The sequence below is a fragment of the Phascolarctos cinereus genome, unplaced genomic scaffold (genome assembly GCF_003287225.1).
Source record: "Phascolarctos cinereus isolate Bilbo 61053 unplaced genomic scaffold, phaCin_HiC Scaffold_5;HRSCAF=322, whole genome shotgun sequence".
Taxonomy (NCBI): Eukaryota; Metazoa; Chordata; class Mammalia; order Diprotodontia; family Phascolarctidae; genus Phascolarctos; species Phascolarctos cinereus.
In genome coordinates, this window is record NW_027555958.1 from 343,312,759 (window position 1) to 343,321,629 (window position 8,871).

The 8,871-nt window shown below is 37.5% G+C and overlaps 1 protein-coding gene across 2 annotated transcripts in view; it reads left to right on the forward strand.

The window, feature by feature from the left end:
• Positions 1–8,871, forward strand: part of CHRM3 (cholinergic receptor muscarinic 3) — a 625,193-nt gene that overhangs the window by 516,287 nt on the left and 100,035 nt on the right. Inside the window, exon 4 of one of the 2 annotated variants that reach the window (XM_020982037.2) lies at positions 7,710–7,820. The exons of the other annotated variant lie outside the window; for it this stretch is intronic. The gene's annotated coding sequence lies outside the window, so the exon portion shown is untranslated. The remainder of the gene's footprint in view (positions 1–7,709; positions 7,821–8,871) is intronic. 2 annotated transcript variants of the gene reach the window in all.

The window sequence follows — 8,871 nt, forward strand, 5'->3', positions numbered from 1 at the left end:
CATAAGTTGGAGAAATAGCCTCGGGTAGAACTCACAAGTTTTGTTGGCAAAGTCTGTTGATGAGAAAGACAAAAAGCAGCATATGGAGAAATACAAAAATATATACTCCCTAGATACACTGCCTCTTCAGATGTCAAGAAAAAACCTGGAGTGAGCACAGTAAGTGTGGCATGCTGAAAAGTTATGAATTCAAGGCCCACCCACAGAGCCAAACATGAAATATTAGGCAAGTTACTTCTTCTCCCATCCCTACCTCCTGCAGATTTCTTTTCTTCTACTGCTTCATTGGAAGGTAATGCTGCCTCTAAAAAGGGAACATATGATTGTCCTCAGTTGCTTCATTGTTAGATAAAGGCACCAATATGTAAAATGGTAGGAATAGGAAGTTGAGAAATAGGACCTTGAATCAGGAATTATCATTCCTAATAATGAGAGGAAGTAGAGTGAAAAGAGCATTGTATTTGGAGCAGGAGTTCTCAATCATTTTCGCATCATGAACCCCTTGGGCAACCAGTATGGGGTCACCTATGGACCACCTTTCAGAAAAATGTCATCAGATACATAAAATAAAGTACATACAATTACAGGGGAAACTGTTGAAATAAAGTTATCAAAAATGTTTTATAAAAAAAATGTTCTCAGATCCCAGGTTAAGAAAATCTGATTTAGTTTTAAAAAGTTTAGGTTGGAATCCAAGCTCCTCACTAAATGACTCACAAATCAGTCCACATCTCTGAGTCTCATTTTCCTTGTCTATAAAAATAGAAAAGCACTACTTGCATTATTAACCTTACTTATGAGTTGAGATTAAGATCATGTGCACAAAAGTAGAAGTCTACAGTGGCAGAGCCAGGTTCAAGTCCTGGTCTTCAGACTCATAGAGTTATTCTCCTACACCGCCCTGCATCAGAGTGCTTCCTTCCTTCTATAAGGCAAATTGATCAAAATTTTCAGGTCTTTAGTTTTTGTTTCTGGGTATTCAGAGGCTGCTTCCTCACTATTAAAGTGGTTTGAGGTCTGTTGCTATCTCCCTCACAAATCTACTTTCAAGTCTAAAACTAGGCTAAGGTTAAAAAAAAACCGTATCCTACATGAGGATCTTGGGATTGTACACATAGACTGGGAGAGACCTCAAAAGCCATTAAGTCCAACTCCCTAATTTTATGGAAAAAGAAATCTTCCCTCAGTTAAGCCATTTGCTTATGATCCCAAAAGGGGTAAGCATCAAGTGCTCTAATTCCAGAGTCATCATTCTTTCCCCTGTACCACCCTATCCAAAGTTTTACTACAGATACTTGACTTCAAAGATCTGTGATTTCTTCTGAGTAGGTGTTTCTTCTATCCATGCAAATTCAAAAATACTCACAGATAGGGTTTGTGAAAATTATTTGGTCAAAATTTAATCACCCTAAGGCCAATCTCTGCTTATCTTTAAGTATTTGAAGGGCCATCATATGCAAAAGAGATTCAACTTGTTCTGCTTGGCCCCTGTAACTAGGATTAGGAGACATGAGTGGAAATTATAGTGAAGGCAGACTTAGACTCAATGTAGGTAGGAAAAAAATAGGAATTAGATATATCCAAAAGTAAAAGGAGCTGTCCTGGGATCATGTTCCTTCCTCCTCATGAGAAGTTTTTAACATCATTATAGAGGTGATTCTTGTTTGCAAAATTTATGTCTAAAGGCCATCCGAGCTCTAAGACTATGTTATGCCTTTTTTCCTAATAAATGTTCAAAAAAAATTAACTCTATTCCTTCTTAGTGAAAGTATTTCACCTATTTCTACATTTAAAGGAACTCAGATTTTCCCGCCCTTCTCAAGCCTTTCTACAAAAGGATACCAGTGCCAGAGGCAAGGAGAGCCTTTTAGTTTCCCTTAAAGCCTCATTCCCCAGGCTATTAGCAGAGGCATAGACAAAAATTGGCTACAACCAAGAATTATATTGTGAGTTGGTCTTTTATCTCTCAGTAGCAGGGTAACATTCAAGACAGGACCCTTGATTTGAGTATTTCCAAATAGAATCCCTATAAATTAAATATGACGTGGTTTTCCCGAGTCTCAGATGCAGAATCTTGGCATACTTTGCTATGCTTACAAGAAAATAAGAGAATCTGGGGAGGTAGTGTAGGTAGTCTGCCTGGATATTGACAAAGGGGGACAGAGTGTATCTTTGTACTACAGGTGTTCCAACACTTCTACAAAGAATGTCCCCACTTCCCACTGTTCTGAAACAATCATATTTTTGTTTGGAGTTTCCTCGGGCCCGATCTCAGAACATTTAGTACCAATTTACTGAAGAGGTGGAAAAATTCTCCTACTTGTTTGGCTGGGAGATTTCCAGAATTGTCTCTCTTTGGAGAATTAAAAGACTGTGTATGTGTGCATGGGGGTGGGGGGAAAGGAGGTTGCAGAATTATGTGCCTTCTATTAAATAAGAACATTTAACAAGTGTACATATGGCAATTATTGTTCTACACTACTTCATAACTTTCCTTTTCTTCACATCACTAAAGATAGAACGATATAATTCAGTTCAATTCTACCAACATTTTTAGTACCTACTGTGTGCAGAGCTGTGTGCCAGGTGGTTATAGTTGTTGTGGTTGTTCAGTCATTTCAATTGTGTCTGACTCTTCATAATGAGGTCACCTTGTGAAAGTACTGCAGTGGTTTGTCATGTCCTTCTCCAGCTCATTTTACAGGTGAGGAACTGAGGTAAACAGGGTTAAGTGACTTGCCCAAGGTTACACAGTTATTAAGTGTCTGAGGCTGGATTTTAACTTGGATCTTCCTGACTCCAGGCCTAGCACTCTATCTACTGTGACACTTGCTGCCAGAAGATGCTTAATAAATTTTTTATTTGTTGATTAAGATTAATGGGAAGGAAAAGAAAAGGAAGGTAATGGAAGGGAAAAGAAGAAAAGGAAAGGGAAAGGAAGAGCACAAGCATACATATAAAACCTAATATGTGGAAGACACTTTGCTAAGTGCTTTTTAGAAATATTATCTCATTTGATCCTCACAACATCTCTGGGCAGTACATGTTATTACTATCTCCATTTTACAGGTGATAAAATTGAGGCCAAGACTTGACCAGTGTCATATGGCTGGTACATTTCTGAATCAAGTTTCAATTTCAGATGTTCCTGACTTTAAGTCCACCACTTTTATCCATCATATCACATAGTTGCTTTTGTTTAGAAGCAAAATCTTTGGTAACTAAGATGTTAGAAGAAAGAGTAAAGAAAGGACAAAATGTATATAGGATTTGATCAAGAGAGAGAAAATCTCTCTGTATGTGCATGTGTTAGAAACCCTGCTCTTTGCATAAACATTATAATAGTGAAGCAATTTAGTTTTCTCCATGGATAACAAAACATGCAACTAAAGGGATAAATACAATCTGTTTTCTTTATTTTGTCAGACATTAGCTCAAACCAATAGGCTTCTCAATCATGTTGAAATTTTCCTAGGAACACTGATCCCTGAGGGTAGACATTTGTATTAGCATTCTCTACATAGTCTGGTATTTGTATATAATGCCTGCATTTACTAAAAGGTCATTACATTGATGTCTCAGCTGTCATGCTCAATTTCTATGCATAGCCCTTATGGAAATGAGCAGAAGAATCTACTTTTTCTGGCTATGGTCTTGAACAGAGCCTATCATAGAAATTGATCAAGAAAAATCATTTCAGAAGAAACTTCCATTAACATACAATATGTGTTTTCACCATTTTAATGTCAGCCTCCATGATTTATGGAGGAAACAGTGCTTTTCCAAGGGTTAGCCAAGAACCAATTATCTCTCACACTATTCTTATTTTGCACTTCTAAGTTTGTCAAACTGAGGAAACATATGTCACGCCTTGTGAATGTCAGATGATAATAGGAGCCTGTAACTGTCCATCAATTAACCCTATTGTCTCTTGTTGTTAGGATTTTTATTTTCTTATAATTTATAGAAACCACTTCTTTTGAATTTCATAAATATCATGTGGCTAAAGAAGCAAAGAAATTATCTTTTCTTCATTTTCAAAACTCAAAATCTCTTCTTGCAGAAAGACCCATAAGTCACTCTCCCAAGAATTTTAATGTGAGATGTTTCCACATTTATAGTATTTTCTCATGTATGCAGCTTCTTCTTCAATGTATGTTTGGTTGTTCTATTTGCCTTATGACCTTCCCAGCCCTTTCTCTTCAAAAATCTGGAAAACTATAATCTTGAACTAGATAATTTTTAAATGATGGATCCCTCCCAGTTCTAACATCCTATGAATCTTTGGACACAACCAGTCTATGAGTACAACATGAATTTACATTACTGAGTATTCACTGTACCACCTGATGCACTGCTAGATTTATATGTGCAGAAAGGGCTCTCCAAACTAATCAGGTTTTCTTATATCTCTATTATGTATTTTCTCAAGAGATTTAGATAAGGAATGTTGGGTTATAAGATTCATATCCTTTTGCCACCAAAACAACTCAAAATAATAGGCAATGTAGCTCCCACTAAAACAACCAAAATAGCAAATTTCAAGTATTATGAAGTTAATTAACAAAATAATTACAATAAAGCTCTCTGGCCACTGTTATTTTATCTTAAAATTACTCAACAAATGATTAATGAAGACTTGTACTGTAGTAGTTGCTGAGGGGAGATGCAAAGGTGAAACCTCTCCCTCAGGGTTCCAGGGGTTTGAGTATTAAATCCCTCCAAGTTTGAGCATTCTCTATTGCTTTTGCCTCAAACTTCCATTCCAGTGTGTTTTCTCCACTGTTAGCCGCCATTAAAATATTTCCCTGTTGTATTACAAAAGAATGTTTCCTTTGCAGGTGTAGGAAGGCAGGCAGGCAGCAAGGAAGGAAGGAAGGAAGGAAGGAAGGAAGGAAGGAAGGAAGGAAGGGAGGAAGAAAGGAAGTCTTTGAGATGCAATCTTACTATTTCCCATGATTCTTGGTGAGACTGAGATCAGACTTAACATAGGTTCCAGTTAGCATTGGTTCTTCAAGCAAGGGACCATTCCATCATAAAAAAAAATGTGGCACAGCTGAAAGAATTACTATCTCAGCTACCATAAGGTTGAGTTGCAAAGATTATTTCTCAGGACTTTGATGATGAACTGGCTGGCCACAAAACTCAGCATGGACGTCATTCATAAAACCCTGGTGGCTTGCTCTCCTGACCTTTTGAATCTCACAAGGTTACTGCCATCTCTAATTTTCTTCACTTAAAGCAGGAAGAATAGACACAATAGCAACAGAAGCAACAGTAGCACCATATGCTTATGGACCATATTATGACAACCCTGGTGAAAACAGACTATTGCCTCTCTTCCTTCTGAATGTAGAGTCCTTTACTCCTCACTTGAATACATCACACAGGAAAAAGTCAGATCAAGGAACAATCCCTTGCTGACTAGTGCCTTTTGAATTCACCCTAGTTTCAGTCCCATTATTGATCCAAAAGGCTCCTCTTTACCTTGTGGGTAGTAGACCAGAACCATGAAAGTATGTGCATGCTATGTAATCCACATGGTGATTGCCTCGGAGGGGTACTGTCTGTATGCTCATAAGGGCTAGATTTGCTGGCCACTCTCCTTTTATACACTGTTTCATTGCATTTGTGATCTCATCAATGTGGACACTGCCTCCTCTACTACAGAGTCCTTCCATTCTGTTTCAACCTGAAAAACTCTGGTCCACACCCTCCCGTAAATCTTACAAAAACATTACAGGCCTTCCTGTAGGTCTCATAGGTACGTATACAAAGCCATACAATGCAAAGTATAATGTAATAAATGAATTTATAAAGGTACAAAATAGAATTCTGTGAATTCTGAGAAGAGAGATTACTCTTGTGTGGGTGAGTAGCAAAGGGGAAATATTGATTATAGATTTACTCTTTCTGAATGGTTGACAATAAAAGGAAAGAATGATGGAATGGTCCCTTGCTTGAAGAGGTAAAAGTGTCAAGTTAAGGAATTTCAGAAATGGGGAAACTTCAATGTTCGGAGGCAGAAAAGAAAGAGAAAAGACCCAGGGAAAGAGAGAAATTGAAAATGAAGGGAGGGGGGAAGGGGGCAGCAAACAGTAATTGATGCAGAAAAATTCTCGAGGAAGCAGGAAGAAATAGGGTGAAGGGTATGGACAGATGAATTATTTCTGGTAAAGAGAAAGGTTCCCAGTTGTTTGTTTTACTGAGATGGAAAAGAAAAAAGGATGAGTGAATTGTAGGAATGTTTTTAGAGGAAGTATATTACAGTTGAAAGGATACTGGATTTGATTACAGTTTTTGATTCTGTTACTCAGTATCCATATGAACTGAGATAAGTCATTTAACCTCACTAGGCCTCCTTTTCTCCATCTGTAACCTAAAGAGGTAGGTGTTGGCTTATCTCTAAGGTTCCTTTTGCTTTTGTGACCTATGATCCTTTGAAATGTTGAAGAGGAGAACAGAGGATAGTTTAGGTTGGAAGACTTTCATGATGATTTAGGGAGCTGTATTGGGGGCTACAAGCACTTAAAAATATTAAGAATGATCATTGTGGGGAATGTGGCAGGGGTTTGATTAGAGATGAATGACAGGATTACTAACTGAGCCATAGAGAAGGTCAAACAGCATAACCTTGTAGATAAATGCAGATAAATCAGCATGATTGCGTTACTTTTCTCAGCATAGGAGCATTGGATTCAGATTGGTAAGGCATGTATGTCAGAAGTTGAGGAAAAAACAAGGTGGGGACAGAGAATCTAGGAGGAGAGTGAGAACATCATTAAAATGGCCAATCATGCCCATGCATCCAGAATGGGTAGGAAGGCAACTGAACTCCTAGAGAAAAGAGAAAAGTCAAGAAAGAGTAGATTGGGATGAGGGCAAGTCCGTTCTCCAGGCTTGAAAGAATGAATTATGTAGAGGGAAAGGAGTTTTTCATCAGAGAAGAATATTACAGATTCAGGGAAAACTATAGTATGTATTTAAATTGTAATTCCTGTGTTATTCATGAAACTTGAAATTTATTTAGAAATGTGTTTCACATCAGTCAATCAGAATTAACTCTGTAATCTGCAAAAGATTTTCTATGCAGTGGCTCATTTTCAAAACATCCACAAAGTAAGATTTTCATTATTTTAACAGAAAGGTCTCCTAATGCATTTTTGAGGTGTTTGTAGATAATAACTATGAACTTTATGTTTCTTACCAACCAATTTAAAAATCTAGCTTTTTAACCTGTTAGGGTATATGAAAGATACTGATGAAGAAGACTGGATTGCTATATTCATCTATGTTGAGTTTTATCACCAGTTACTTCCTCTTACCTTCCTTATACTCTGTCCAAATAGAATTGTGGTGACCCAAACATAGCCTCCACTTACTTTCCCATTGTGCCCTTGCTCGTATTATTCCCTCTTCCTACACTGCCCTTGACCTCTAAGCTTCACCTCTTAAAATTCAAGGTCCAACTGGAATTCTATCTCCTTTATAAACCTTTGCCAGGCTCCCCAAGCCAGAAGTATTCTTGTCCTCCCCCATAGATATCTTTCAAATGAATAAAATGAATGAATGAATCAGTACATGGACTTATGTCCTCCCACCCTTCTTTGAGCTTAAACAATCATAATAAACTTTGAAATCATTGCCTTGATTACATGAACAGACTGAGGAGAATGAGATGGATTATTGCCTTTTTTTATTTCTTCCAGGTGGTGTGTTCTCAGTGCCTGTGTCTGAGTCATATCATTGATCTTTCATTTATTTTCTCTGATCCTCACCATCTATCTCCATCAAGAGCAAAGGAGGAAAGATCAAAGAAGGTTAATATTAGCGTGCATGCTATGTGCTAATCGAAATTAAGTTGCTTTCACAAACCTTTTCCCCCTGATCCATTGCACAAATGCCTTAACATAAAGCTAGACATCTGTCGAGTATGGATGTCCTCTGAAATGGGTGATACATGATTAAAAAACCGTTCAGGTTGCTTCTTTGAAAGAAGCAGTATTACACGTACTGCATTAAATGATGAAATTGGACCTAAGAGATCTGAACTGGTATATTCTGTCTCTGTCACTTACTGGCAATGTGGTCTCAGGGAAATTAGTAGTAATTAGTAATAATACCAATGATCAATAAGAATAACCCATATTTATATGGCATTGGGTGATTTACAGATTGGTTTTGAATGCATCTTATCATTTGATAAAGATCAACAACTCTGTGGGGTCAGTGGTGCAAGTATTATTGTATATCCATTTGGTAGGTATGGAATCTGAGATTTGGATAGGCAGTCATTTTTCCAAGGTCACATGGTTAGTAAGTGGCAGAACTTAGTGAACTCCTGTTCCTCTGACTCAGTCATTCATTCAGTAAACATTTGTTGATGCACTGCTATGTGTGAGGCTTTTGCCAGGAGCTGGAAATATAATGTGCATTTCTGCCCTCATGGAATATACGTTCTACTGACTCTGTGTCTAGTGCTTTTTTTGTTTCCAACCCCCGCCCCCTCCAAAAAAAAAAAACCTCTACCTTATGCTGAACTTCAGTTTCTTCATATGTATAATGGGGATAAGAATATTTGCATAACCACACAGATATAAGAATATTGGCATAACAACCACAGAGTTGTTATAAATACAAAATTAGGTAATGGAAGTAAAAAATTTGGTAATGGTGAAGCTCTATAGACTCTAAAACTAAACTTTTATTATACTTGACACCACCTTACCATGAGATTACTTCTGACTCAGCTCAGGAGTCCCATTTAGGCCACATTCTACTCTATAGTATAAAGTGGTATGTTAAGACTGATAAATACACCTGCTTTTGTGATTCCTTGCTCCACTCATTTTAAATAGACAGCAGACAGAT